General features: G+C 44.5%; 1 pseudogene; it reads left to right on the forward strand.

The window, feature by feature from the left end:
- The first annotated feature begins 7,095 nt into the window (after positions 1-7,095).
- On the forward strand, positions 7,096-14,896 carry LOC136543599 (uncharacterized; annotated as a pseudogene).
- The last annotated feature ends 585 nt before the right edge of the window (positions 14,897-15,481 follow it).

The following is a 15,481-nucleotide window of genomic DNA, read 5'->3' on the forward strand; positions in this document are numbered from 1 at the left end:
CCTAACCATGCTGCATTTCACTGTCTTGGTCTTCAACAATAGCCTAATTTCTCTCCCTCTTCAAACTCCACACAGCACCCCGCAGGTCCCACAGCAACTCCTTCATGAATTCAAATGATTCCTCATCGATCCAACGATAGAAGCCATAATTTTTTGTCATCTGCAACATCAAAAAAGCATCATATTTGAAGCAAATAGGAGATTTAATCAAAAAAGCAAATTGGGGAGCGAGACTTACCCTAGCAAACCTACATCTATAGTATCTACAGCTTGGTTGGCTGTCACTCCACGAGATCCACCTACATACCTTTAGCTGGCACTAGCATTCCACCGGTGGTTGATGGGCCAGAGGCTATATGCGGTACGGCACTGGCAGGCCAAGGCCATCGTAGGCACTGCCACCATGGCCGGTTGAAGTGGACCCCAAGACAAATGCAAGCTTGACTCCGCCATCAAATTAGCCAACTCCGGCGCCCCGGCGATGGTCACCACAACCCTAACTCACCGGCCTTTTAGTGGTAGAGGTGGAGATAGAGGGAGGCAAAGACAGAGAGTGAGGTGGAGAGAGAGGGAGGCGGAGACAGAGAGTGAGGCAGAGAGATAGAATCGGAGAGAGAGCTTGACTCTACCGCTGCTGCTGCCGCAACGCTCACCTATTGGCCGGAGAGGGACAGAGACAGGGGAGGTATGCGTGATAGGGATAGAGATAGGGGAGGCATATTTAGGGGGAGGCACGACTCTGATAGGTAGGGCCCTTCTGGCATGCGGGACCTTTTTTATTGCTACAGACGTGTCTTTGCCACACGCGTCTATAGTAAGAAATTTCCTTTTGCCCACCTTTTTTTTCAAATTTCTTATCCTTTAGCCCGCATTCCCCAAGTCCATTCACATCCAACTTCTTGCATCCTAGGGTTCTACTGTCCGCTCCCCACCCCTACCACCGCCGCATCTTCGTGCCTCTGCCCTCTTCGCCCTTGTCCGCTCCCCGCATTCTAGGGTTCCACCACAGCCGCATCCGCCCGCTGTCCAAGCATTCGTGGCAAGGAGGCGCTCGTCAAGTCTACCGGTGGCTACTGGTGGCCGGTGGTGGTCCAGGATCCCCTCCTCAAGCACTCCTGATGGTGGCCTCCTCACCAACCTCCTCGAGGCCTTTGCCTGCTGGTACCTACTGGGGCTAGGGCTGCTGCTGCTAGTCACCAGCGCCAGCGCCAAGGCACTACCACCACCAAGTGAGGTCTTCGCCTGCTTGGACACAACCGTTTCATGCCCCCACCACCACGCCAAGCTTGCCGCCGTAGGTACAGTCTTCTTTCCCGCTTTTCTTTGTTCTTTTCTAGTTAATTGATTGATGGTTGGTTGTCTCGCTGAATGGAAATATCTTAGTTTATGCTTGCTTGGATCTTATCTTGTTGTGTTCTCTCTGCTTAGTTGTGCTTGATGTGTGCTCTCTGCTTAGTCTGTGTATTGTGGAACTAGTAAATGAAATTTCTTCACTGCTAGCTTAGTCTAGATTCTTCTAACATGGAATTTCTTTAGTGATCTGATCTCTAAAAGATCACTAAAGAAATATAGATATGTAGATGTTGAACACTTCAATCTTTTGGTTTGCCTGTAAATGAATTTAGATGTTCTGTCCCTGATCTAATTACATGTGTTGATCCATACCTCTATGAGTGTTCTATCATCCCTCATGTTTGCCGAACACTTGTACTAGACTGAAGTTAGCTGAACTGTAGATGTTGAACACTTCCTCTAGACTTGAAAACATCAAATGTTCTATTCTAGTACTAGCCTAACTTTGAACAACTGACTGCTACAATGTTGTTATCTATATGTGTTGTCATAGGCAGCCACTGAATTCTAGTGCAACTACTTTTCTATAGCTACATAATGGGCTACAACTTATGCTGCTATCAACACAGAATTTCATTCCGTGCCGAGGACACACGCAGCAAGCCGGAAGGGTCCGCTCGATAGAGAAGATCCGCCTAGCTTCAATGCAGGGGTGGTCGATCCTATGCAATCCTCTCGAGGCATGCCAGTCAATTTGACCCTACAATTGACAAGGAGAGAAAGTTCATCAGTAATTAAGGGCAAAACTTGCCGATGTTGCCGGAGAGTCCCGAATGTACGGCTGTGAGAGCCGATATGAAAGGAAATTGGCTAATAGCCGATTTCAGTATATTCATGAGAATAAGTCAGTTAGAGCTCATGGGGTCGTGTGAAGAGAATCGGTTATCATTCAGGATAAACATCATTTAAACGAATATTAATCAATGGCAATAAGATATCAATGATGATCGATCCATACTGAGCCAATGATTATGAGTAACCAAACTCCTTTTTATATAAAGAAACAATTCAACATCACTTAATCATTTAATAAAGATAAATCTAATGAACATATTAGATCTCATCTATCGCCATGACCAGTGGGGCATGAGGCAGAATCATGTAGGCCGTAGAAACAACAATAGACTCAACGACCCTAAGTCTTTACTAATATTAGTGGGGCATGAGGCAGAATCATGCAGGTCATAATACAATAACAAGATCATGGGGCTAACACATCTTTCAACTTATCTCTACTTCAATGATCTCTTGATGTGAACTGTTCGTGAAAGCATTCGATATCGGCTAAATAGCCAATTCAGCCATATCGCACAGTTAAAGTCATGTCTTCTCAGGAACGGGTCTATCAACTAACTATCCCCACTCCATGGTGCCAACAGTGGGGTGAGAGGCAGAATCCCATAGGCCATGATGATGGGCCACGAAACGGCTCTCGCTAACCGATAGATCTACTCAAGATCGAACATGCCTTAACTGCACGCTATGCACGATTAAGATTGACGCAAAACAGCCGATAAAAACATAACTCATGGCTTAAGATGTAGATTAGATTAGTTCTAGATTAGCAAACGATGAGTGAAACAAGATATAAGGCCGATCCTGATCAATCTCAATCGGATAGAGTGATATTGCTGTAATTAGATAAACAATGAAAGCAATAAGCAATATCGGTAACTTAATGAATCTACCAAAGACTGCCACTCTAAGATAGAGCCGATAACTTGACCTTGATCCAATTCAAGCAGTGGGGTGTGAGGCAGAATCACACATGCCATACTTGAATTAGGCAAGAGTCAATAACTAGCTTATACCAGAGCCACAGTGAGGGTCGACCGGATCGATGCAGCCATATGAACAGAGGTATAAACCATGATAGTACTTACAACAAGCAGTGGAGGTCGACCGGATTGAGGCAGCCATACTTGCCGAAGAACTCACCAAGATCTACTCTACTCCTACTCCTAAGGGGTGGTCGGAGCCAAAAAAAGTGATTGACTTGTATTTGATTGATTGATTGATTTTTACAATAGCCGAGGTTTGGTATTTATACCCGGAGCCTAAACATGAATCCTACTCGAGCACGATTTGTTACAACCTTTGGCATAAAAATGAAAACATTCCTAATTTAAGATAACTTAGACTCTAATCTTTCTCTTTTTGTAGAGTCCAACATGTTTTCATCCTGGCGTCGAGCGTAGCCTCTGTCGTTATCTGCTGGCGCTGTCCGAAGAAAGTTGTTTCCAAGATTTTGCATTTGAATCAACTGTTTCTGATCCACCCACAACTGATCCCTTGATGATACGATCCTGGGAGCTTCTGGGTCCCTGTGACTCTCCTTCCAAATTTTGGTGTAAACACATGCCCCCAAATTCTGGGACAAAAGAAATTTTGTTCCAAAATTACCATGTCCGTGCTCCCAATAGGCCCGTAGCCACGGGCAAGGACTCTTGATATGGGGTCTACTATTCATCATCGTCCATATCAACTCATGAGCCCATGCTTCAAAACTTTTTTAGAGCATTATTGCTTCATGGGCGTTTTGGATTCATCCTTCGAAGCCGGCTATAAAAATGGCTATCCGACCTTGGTGAGAGCAAACTCAATGATTCAGCCATGTTCCACTTCTATCTGCCTCCTCAGGTGTTTTCAATCCCGCTGGATCCTCCGTGGTTTGTCCTTTTGCTATGTAGATCTTGAGCGGTTAGGAGAATTCTTGTGCATAGGGCGATTGTGTCGCTCATTCTAGCGTCCTGTCGAGCAAGAGGATCAACTATTGCAGTTAGGAGAATTCTTGTGATATCACCTGAGTCTTCTCTCCATGCTCGCAAAGCTATCCTAGTGTTTGCAAGGGCTAAAATGTGTGGACACCTTCCCCTTGTTTACTCCACTGAATGCCCACTGGGAAAGCCACAGGCTTCTTCCCCATAGTTTTCTGATTTATCGAAAAATCGGTTGAATTTATGTTTAGGCAGGCGATTTCCTCTCTCCTTGGGCATAATGTTAGTAATGGGCCAACATCAACTCGCCTCGCGATGGACTTTAGCCTTGTTGGGGCCCAGACTCCCTTCAATCCAAAATAAATTAGATAGGCTGATCTCTGGTAAAATCTCCGAATCTTTTTCAGATCTTTTGTAATTTGAGGAAGCAATAAGTCTGAATCTGTTAATTCTTCGTTATCCGTCTCCTGAACTTCCGGAGTGCCGTTCCGCTTCTATTTCTGATTCCAACCTCACATCCCTAGCGAAATCTATCTTCTCGCCTTCCTGGGCCATATAAACGGGCCTCGGTAGTTGATCTAAGGATAACTCACTTTGCCTCAAACCTTCTGCACCCTTAGCATAGTTCCCGCTTTTCCGTAGGTTAGAGATCATGGAGAACAGCAAGAGGTTTCCTAAGAAGGTCTTCATTGGGTCTGCATCATCGTGTTAGCGCCTTCATCGTCAGGAGGGTATATCCCATGATGCCTCCGCTACCTCAGGGAATAGGGCCGACTCCATTCGGCCTTCAGGGCCTTCCTCATCGACGGCTTGCCGCCAGCCCCCTTGCCATTAGATGAGGCGAATTGATAATGACAATCTGCTTGCCTCCATTGATCGACATGGCCAAAGTCTCGCTGAGTGTTTATCCCTCGCAGAGTCAGCCCTAGCCATGGTTCGATGCCAATCACCTCCTGCGGTCGATTCGGTGGAGGATAGGTTGGCCAAGGCCGAGGCCAGAATTGTGGGTGAGATACTTGTCATAACCTCTGCTTCTTTTCAATTTTGTCTCTGAGACTCTGATCACCTCCCCTTTGAATCTTTTAGATCTATCCGCCCAACTAGAGAGCCTTCGATCAGCTATGGATCATGCGGCGGGATTTGTCAATGCAAGGGGCGCTGTTCCGGTGGTTCGTTTGCATGACATCCCAAATCGTGTCAGGGAGGTTGCTCTCCCGGGCATTTGTCATAGCGCTGCCACAGCGTTGGCTGTCGCCCAAGCCCGTTCAGGCCAAAATCTTTAGCTTCTTCCCCATGGTTTTCCAGACATAGCATACCCTGGGGAGCAGGAGCGCTTGGTTGAGGATTTCATGAGTGCCGCCAATTCTGTAGCTTTTAATACCTTGGCCGATGACATAGTAGGCAAGGTTTTCCTCAGCCCGTAGTTTGTAATAGGTGATATTTAGCAGATAATTTTCCTGTCTTGGCACCATGCACATTACTTTTTTTATGCTTGCTTTTCCCCCATGGATGATACACATTGTACCGGCTTTTACTCTTCTGAGTCTATTTTCACACAAGCAGCGATACCTTTCTGGTATCGGCCATTAGAGCTGTCAGTCGAGCAAATTGGTTGTTGAGTATTAATCCAAACGTTTGGTTAATATTCCTTCAAATATTCCCTATTGATCTGCTGAATCCTTCACCTCCTCCCAACGTCTCCAAAATGTACCAGGCACGCAATGCCTGAGCCGATAAGGTTTCCCCTGATTTGGCGACCATACCGGCTGTCTCGCTTTTTGGTCGTCATAAGTGTGTCTTTGAGAGCATTTCTAGATCAGCTGGAGAAGTCAATAATCTATGGGAGCTGATGTCATTTGACTAGAAATACCAAGAGTGACCCATGGTGCCCTAGACTCGAGATCTGCATGTCATCGCGGATCTTGTGTAGAACCGATCATAATCTCCGTTGTTTACTCATGCTTCCTTCTTCGGCTAAAGAGCCGATTTGATATAGCCGATCTAGGCCCTTGGTTTAACCAAGTCTGAAAACACGGCTTTTATTAAGAGAACCCTTCGATTTCCTGCCTTTTAGTTGCTCAGTGTTGTATTTCCATTGGCATTAGTGAAGTGGCGCTTCGCCTTCCATTAATTGTTGTTGCCTTTTACACATCCCGAGGCACCCATCCCTTCGCTTCAGGTCTTCAAATACCGGTTGGTGGTTTTGGCCTCGAATACATCCTTACTCACAACTATTTCTCTGCTCTTCTCCGCCTGTCGAAACCCTATAGTGCTTCTCTTTCTCCCTTTCATAGATCCAATCATTCTTCCATGGCCGGCGAAGATAACCGAGGTAAGCGTGCGGCGGAGGAATTCCCAGAGGAGAGTATGCCAATCAACTAGCGTCTTTGACGCATGAGGTGAGATCAACATTTCTTGTTCATGATGATGAATAGTTCTGACTCGCCTGTAGGTTTGTTGTGAATGACAGCCTTCATCCCCTCTCAAGGGCCGGTGGGCCTTCTGACGCTGCATCTTCCATCCTAGCTTCATCGTCGGATTCCTCTGACTCCTATAATGGAGATGACGCCCGGCGTTACCTTCATGAGTGGAGGATGGCCTAGAATTGTTATTCTGAGGTGACTTGGGAGAACGGCCAATTGGAGATTCGCCTCGGGGTTTCTTAGGCTACCCTTCATGCGGCCGAGGAGGAGGCCAGCACCGTCCGAGTGCGACTGGCTGAATCAGACACCATGGTGGTGGGTAAGATGAATTCCATGAAGGCCTCTTACTCTGATTTTTTTATTACTCTTATTTTGATATTTTTCTTGTTTTGTGATTGTTAGCCCTGACAGCATAGTTGGAATCTCTCCAACTGGCGGTGAACACAGTCGTGGACGCTGTCAATGCTCGGGGTTCCTCCTTCAACATTCGTCTCCAAGATATCCTGGCCCGTATCCAGGAGGTTGCCCTTCACGGCGTTCACCACGGTGCATCAGTGGCTCTAACTGCAACGCAAGTCTAGACCGGGCACGATCTTCATACTATGGAGGTTGGTTTCCTGATTGGTGATGGCCCTGAGGAGCACGAAGACCTACTCGAAGAATTCATCATGGCAGCTGAGGCCATAGTGGACATCACATCCACGCGGGATGTGGTGAACAAGGTCTTTGATTAGCTTGTACTTAGGGTAACCCTGATGAACAAAGACTCATGTTCTTTCCATGGATGCACCTCGATACAATGCTCTTGTGTATGACTATTTCTATCTTTTGTTTTTGCTCTATAGGCGATACATATTGTATCGGCTTTTACTATTTTTGAAGATTTTTATTTTTTGAACTAGAGGCGATACTCCTTTGTTATCGGCTATTAGAGCCGAGAATGAATCGGCTATCGAATGTTGCCCGGGTGTCAGGATAACGTACCATAGAAACTTTCACATCAAAAGTCGAATGAGCAATCAACCCAGGTCGAACATCCTGTTAAGTGAAACATGACTTCTTCAAATCCATTAACTCTGAATTCGCCACCTTATCTAGCATTCATACATTGGCCTAAACCTCATAACTAATACTTGTTTTCCTTTATTCTAATGGCCGATATGAAGTCGTAACCTTTTTTTACTAAAATAAACTCTCAGAGCCAATTGCTTGCATCGGCTGTTGGCTTTCATTGCTGATCTTAATGAAGCCTCCTTCCCATGACTTGCCAGAAAAACACTCGAAATCTCCTAGTTCCCAAAAGACTAGATCGACTATTGCGATGCTTACGGATTCATCAGCATGAACCAGTTCGACATCATCTCCATGCCATTGAATCAAACACTGATGCATGGTCGACGGTATGCAGCAATCCAATCATGACTGAGGAGTAAACTGTATGATCCTTTCCCACCAATGACAAAGAACGTGGTGAGCAGAGTTTTACTCCCAATTGTCAGTTCGACGTTTATTGCCCCCCGGGTCTTGGATGTATTTCCTCCGAAGTCTCTAAGCATCATGTTGGTCTCAAGCAAATCTCCTGGTCCCTTGCCAAGCTTACAGAAAGTGGTGTATGGCATAAGATTGATAGAAGCACCTCCATCCACCAACATCTTGTTCATTGGCTTCCCATCAACAAAACCTTTCATATATAAAGCCTTTAAGTGCCGATGCTTGACTGGCTTATCAAATATTGCTTGTTGCACAACCGTTAACTTGGCAACCATCTCTTCATACTCTGACTTGTTGAAGTCTAGATAAACTTCCTGATCTGTCAGAGCTCCAAATTCAGGTGGTAACAGAAAAGCCATTTGGATATTAGCCGATGGTTGCCTCTTATCAGCTATCTGCTTGGTACACCATACTTGAGTTTTACCGGGTGCCTGAGCCTCTTCCATCTCTCTGTTCCTTAGGCGCTACACCCTCCTCTTTTGGCTTCTCGTCAAATCTCCTGGGCACCACTGGCCTTCCTATCACGTGTATCTTCTTTCAGTGCCTTCCTCTTCATGATCAGCCCAGTCATGTCCAATGACTCTTTTTCCCAACCAATCACAAACACTTTTGTTTTTTAAGCGCCGATCCATGTTGGTATGATGATATGCATCTTGAGAATTGATAGACCGGCAGTTGGTTCGAGATTGCCTATACTCCAGATATTGATTGCTACATTCTGGACAGTCGTGTCTAGTAGGCAACTTCAAACCTTCATTCCAGCAATGCCTAAAGAAGGGACAATTCCAATGTAATTCAGCTTATTCCCTTTCATACCTCTCTTCTTCTAATTGATGCTGGTATGCTTAATCTTTTAACCAACATTGATAATCCTTTTCCTTCTGCCACTGCCATTTATTCAACAGAATCCGAGATGTGAACCGCAGCTTTGACGTCTTCCTCTGCTCGTATCGGCTCTTTTATTCAGCATGACATCTTCTAATCTCTCTGTACTCATCAGTCGATATTTGCATTTCAGGATCGACAGTCCTAGCTTCTCTCGATTTGGTCGATGTTAGGACCTTGGTTTTTCCTTTGAACAGCCCAACATCAACCATGTTCTGATCTCCTGGGAAAGGATTATCATCGACTTTCATCTTCTGTGGTGTATCAAATTTAAGCCTCCCTTGCTGAATAGCTCTCTGTATATGCTGCCTGAAGATTCTGCATTCATTAGTGGAATGAGAAGTAGCGTAATGGAATTTGCAGAACTTCTTGTTCTTCAACTAATCAGGGGGTAACATAACATGATCGTCCGACAATTTGATTTGGCCCTTCTCAAGTAAGAAGTCAAAGAGCTTGTCTGATTTTGTGACATCAAAGTCATAGCTCTCCTTAACTCCTCTTCCCCAAGGATTTGGCACCATCACTGTCTTCTTGCCCTAATTCCATTCAGCTACAGCAACCTCTTCTTCATCTTCATAGCCGTCATCGACTGAATATGGATCGTAAGCTTCGGTCACTGAGGTACTCTTCTAGAATCAGGTATCTCTGTGTATGCTCTAGAATTGGCTATTAAGTGCTGCCACTCATTGAGCCAATTGACCCAAGTTGTGAAATTCCTGTCCTAGCTGTTTCTCTTTCCACATCAGCAGCATTCCTTGGACGGATAAAGCAGCTAGTTGATCATCGGCCAAGCTCAACGAGAAACACATATTCTTAGTCTCTCAGAATCTTTGAAGAAATTCAGTGCCCGATTCATTAGTCCTCTATCTTATGGTTGTCAAATCAGTTATTTTCTTCTCTCCAGTCCCAGTCTAAAAATATGTATGAAACTTCTTCTCCAGGTCAGCCCAATTGGCAATGGAGTTGACTGGTAGTGACGAGAACCAAGTAAAGGCTAGCCCTGACAGGGACAAGGAGAAGAAACAAACTCGATGGGCATCCTCAACTGACGCTTTGCCCAATTGTGTAAGATACTGACTGACATGTTCTATTGTGCTTGTACCGTCTTGACTAGTGAACTTGGCAAATTCTAGGAGCCTGTAATTTGTAGGAAGGGCGACCAAATCATACCATTCTAGATATGGGTGTTTGTACAAAAAAGTCATTCCTTTTGGCTTCAGACCAAACTAATTCTTCATCATCTCGGTCACCTTGAGCAGCAACTCGTCAGCTTGCAGATTTGGATTTCTCGGTACTTGCTGACCCATCTGTGGATTGAAATCCCACGTGCCTTGATATCCTGGATTTGGTATCATGTGGAGGGTGTTATAATCCGTGCCATAGTGATAGCCTTGTGGAATCTCAATCTATTGGGTCCTTTGCTGGCTTGCTGCTTGAAGTCTCTAATTATAGACATAAGGATCTATATCTCTACGGATCCTTTGAATTGATGGTGCTATCTTCTGAGCCGACGACGGTATGTGGCCTGATGTGCCAAAATTGATCATTTGGTTTTGACTTTGCCCCACCGGCTGCTGCATATGCTGTACTGATGGTCTAGGATTGTACTGTATCTGATTTGTAGCAGTACCCAGAGTTTGTTCAGATGAACCTTGAAGTGTTTGGACATCACCATTACCAGCTAGTGCTGCTTCTTGATGGCTGGTACTGACTTGATTAGTCCCTTGAGTCGATGGATCTGGAATATTATAACAAGTCGATCCAACCTAACAAACTCGAATTCCATGAATCACCTCTTTCATGGTGTTGTGAAACGCATCAATGAAAGCTTCATTGTGGCTTGATATGGCATCACGAACAGACTTGTCTATGGCTTTCGTAAAGAAACGCCTGTCTTCAGCTTTGACCGTATCTTTCTACCCATGTAGTAAAACTCTTGGTAGTGGAAATTTCTAAATAATTGTGCTGTGTTTTGGTGTAGGACAACAAACACTTCTTCTAAAATTCTTCCGTAGCTTTCTTGATGGTATCCTTATCTTCATCAGGCAGGTCTTCATAATGTACCATAAGGATGCTATCGTTGTTGTGAACCGCCATGACCATTGTGGTGTCCACCGAGCATGCCAGAAACGTGTGTCAACACAGAATTTCGTTCCATGCCAAGGACACACGCAGCAAGCCGGAAGGGTCCGCTCGATGGAGCAGATCCGTCTAGCTTCAGCGCAGGGGTGGTCGATCCTGCGCAATCCTCCTAAGGCATGCCAGTCAATTTGACCCTGCAATTGACAAGGAGAGAAAGTTCATCAGTAACTGAGGGCGGAACTTGCCGGTGTTGCCGGACAGTCCCGAATGTACGGCTATGAGAGCCGATATGAAAGGAAATCGGCTAAATAGCCGATTCTAGTATATTCATAAGAATAAGTCAGTTAGAGCTCATGGGGTCGTGTGAAGAGAATCGGTTATCATTCAGGATAAACATCATTTAAACAAATATTAATCAATGGCAATAAGATATCAATGATGATCGGTCCATACTGAGCCAATGATTACGAGTAACCGAACTCCTTTTTATATAAAGAAATAATTCAACATCACTTAATCATTTAATAAAGATAAATCTAATGAACATGTTAGATCTCATCTATCGCCATGACTAGTGGGGCATGAGGCAGAATCATGCAGGCCGTAGAAACAACAATAGACTCGACGACCCTAACTCATTACTAATATCAGTGGGGCATGAGGCAGAATCATGCAGGCCATAATACAATAACAAGATCATGGGGCTAACACATCTTTCAACTTATCTCTACTTCAACGATCTCGTGATGTGAACTATTTGTAAAAGCATTCGATATCGGCTAAATAGCCGATTCAGGCATATCGCACAGTTAAAGTCATGTCTTCTCAGGAATGGGTCTATCAACCAACGATCTCCACTCCACGGTGCCAACAGTGGGGTGAGAGGCAGAATCCCACAAGCCGTGATGACGGGCCATGAAACGGTTCTCGCTAACTGATAGATCTACTCAAGATCGAACATGCCTTAACCGCACGCTATGCACGATTAAGATTGATGCAAAACAGCCGATAAAAACATAACTCATCGCTTAAGATGTAGATTAGATCAGTTCTAGATTAGCAAACGATGAGTTAAACAAGATATAAGCTCGATCTAGATCAATCTCAATCGGGCAGAGTGATATTGCTGTAATTAGATAAACAATGAAAGCAATAAGCAATATTGGTAACTTAATGAATGTACTAAAGACTGTCACTCTAAGATAGAGCCGATAACTTGACCTTGATCCAATTCAAGTAGTGGGGTGTGAGGCAGAATAACATAGGCCATACTTGAATTAGGCAAGAGTCGATAACTAGCTTATACCAGAGCCACAGTGGTGGTCGACCGGATCGATGCAGCCATACGAACAGAGGTATAAACCATGACGGTACTTACAACAAGCAGCGGAGGTCGACCGGATCGATGCAGCCATACTTGCCGAAGAACTCACCGAGATCTACTCTACTCCTACTCCTAAGGGGTGGCCAGAGCCGAAAAAAGTAATTGACTTGTATTTGATTGATTGATTGATTTTTACAATAGCTGGGGTTTGGTATTTATACCCGGAGCCTAAACATGAATCCTACTCGAGCATGATTTGTTACAACCTTTGGCATAAAATGAAAACATTCCTAATTTAAGATAACTTGGACTCTAATCTTTCCCTTTTTGTAGAGTCCAACATGTTTTCGTCCTAGCGTCGAGCGTAGCCTCTGTCGTTATCTGCTGGCGCTGTCCGAAGAAAGCTGATTCCTAGATTTTGCATCTGAATCAACTATTTCTGATCTGCCCTCAATTGATCCCTTGATGATACGATCCTAGGAGCTTCTGGGTCCCTGTGACTCTCATTCCAAATTTTGGTGTAAACAGCTGCTTATTTTCTTTATAGATGAACAATAGTTGTAGGTGTGTTGTCATTAGAAAAACCGCTTATAATACTGTTTATTATGAATTGTACATGATCTCATGACATTTCAAACTTTGCCTACACTATTTTTGGTGTTGTTTTCACTGTACTTGTGTCATACATGAATATGCGGTGCTCAAAATGGAGTCTGCACTGCTAGCTGTTGACTACTGTTAGTGACCTATCAGAATGGTAAGATGTAGCTTTGTGATATACTAACACTACTTACTATTAGATGGTAGTGCTCTATGATGTTCACTAACAACCTTACTCACCTTTGTTTGATAGGTGTCGGATCATGCATCTACGACATCATCATTATATGAAGACAAAGAACCAACTAATAGTGGAGAGGAGGGACACAACAGAGATGCTAATGAAGAGGAGGAAGAGAGAGATGCAGATACAAGGGACCAAGAGGGAGATGCTACTACAGAGGATGAAGAGAGAGATGCTAATGCAGAGGCACAACAACCTGAACCTCCTCGTCAACCCCGGAGAAGAAAGAGGACAGCCACCCGGTGGCTAGAGGATGAGCTAGTTGTCATGGAGCTCACTTCGACTGGGATTCCTAGAGAGAAGAGGGCCCAGATAAGAATGAGGAGTCTAGTTGATCTGATTGCTAGACAATGGATCTCCTTGGTCCTGCCTTCATTCAATTCACTAAGTGAACAAGACAAGATGACTATATTTGATGAGTGTGTCCAGCCTTGGTTGTAGTTTCTAGAAGAACTGAAGGCTATCGCATGTAAGAAGATAATGCAGATGGTAGCCAAGAATTGGAGAACCCACAAAAGTGACATTACACACAATTTCTTCAACAAAGGGTTGGATTCCATGGTGAAGCACACATACATTCTGAAAAGAAGATTGGGTAGCGTTTGTGAAACTGAAGGACAACGAAGAAGCAAAGACAAGAAGTGAGAAGTACAAGAAGCTTCGGGAGAGGAACTTGCATGACCACTGCCTAGGGATAGCAGGGTATGAATGGAAAACCACAAAGTGGGAGCAGGAGGATAGGAAGTTAGCCATCCAAGGCATCAGTAATCCTTGGGACTAGTTTCTAAGTGGCTGCCCAAGGAATTGGCTGCATGCATGTAGTACTTTGGTAAAGTCAGAAGGAAGTGTTGAGATTAATTGGTTGAAAGATTCAGCTGAAAGTATATCTAAGCAAATTATAGAGAAGCAAGGAGCCCTTGAGTCTTCAGGGCTCACTCTGGTTAGGGAAAAGGATGTGCTCATAGAGGTCTTGGGCCACCTAGAACAGATAGGCCGTGTGCGTGGTGTGTCTAGATACAGTGGTTGGAAGCATTGGCCGAACTTCATCGGCATGTACAAAAAGAGGAAGCAATCAACAAGTGATGTGGATGTGGAAGCCATCAAAGAAAAAGTTAGAAGCCAAGTGATAGAAGAAGTTACCAAGAAGGTCACACATGATATCATGGCCATGCTGCATGACCAAGGAGTGTTTTTGAGGTCGCCTTCCAACACCCCTAGCCCAGTAGGTGGTCGAAAGAGCAGCTGTGCCTCAGCATCAGATGTAGTCAAAAGAGACTACATCGACGAACTTGAGGCAACTCAAGATCTAGATACTTTGGACCTTCTAACAGAGCCAACACCATGTAGCCTAGTAATCAACCCTGGGGGTTATCAGATGGAGGTAGCAAGGGGTCGGGTGTTCCCACAGCAAACTGAACCATGTTCAAAACCAGTAATAGAACATTATGCCGTTGTACATATTGATTATGTACATCCAGAACATGAGGATAGACTGCTAAGTCCGTGCCCAAGTGGTAGGATAAGAACTCTTGGGCAAGCTCTATACAAGAGAGTCCAGTGGAGTAGAGGCCAGGTTGTGGTATCACCAAAGGTTTTCTCTTCTCCAAAGTTATCAAGACCTCCACTACCTGTGAACTCCAAAAGCAATCTAAAGGACTTTGTGATAGGCGATGAGAAGGCGAAGAGTGCCTCTAAGAGTGCAACTGTTGACAAGCCAAAGAGTGGCACTACTATAGAAAAGAGTGCTTCAAAGGAGACTGATGAAGCACCGGAGTAGCCTAAGTCCACAACTGCTACAGCTAACCCACCAACAAAGCCAAAGCAGGCTAAGTCCATAACTGCTCCTGCTAACCCACTGAAACAGCCTAGAGTAGACAAGAGTGATAGCAAACTGGAGTAGCAGGTGAGTGCCAAGCAGCAGAAGGTGGAGAAACCCACCAAATCGTCTAAAAGTGCCCCTAGGAGTTCGGTATGGACACAGGCCAACCCCAATTTCAAATTTGGAGAGCGATTCCTATCAGAAATGGAGCTTGAGAAGGTAGAACCTGGGTGTGTTGCTCTTCATGCTTGGTATATGAAAGAATGTGAAGAGAAGAGGACAGCTAGGATGGTTGCTGTGTTCAAGAAACAACATTTTTTGCATGATGCAGACACTGAGTTTTTCACTGTGGGATTAGAAGACTTGTCTGACCTCTTCAAACTTGATGGATTGGATATAGAACTTTTTCACGTGTTGACACTATAAGTACAATTTCATCTATTTTCTGGGCTTTTTCATTTTTAACTAGGGATGCTCTTCATATATTTGCTTGCTAAATTGCTTTTGTGTATGCTTCTTTATTCCTAGATGCCTAATTGTAGA

This window comes from Miscanthus floridulus, chromosome 3 (genome assembly GCF_019320115.1).
Source record: "Miscanthus floridulus cultivar M001 chromosome 3, ASM1932011v1, whole genome shotgun sequence".
NCBI lineage: Eukaryota > Viridiplantae > Streptophyta > Magnoliopsida > Poales > Poaceae > Miscanthus > Miscanthus floridulus.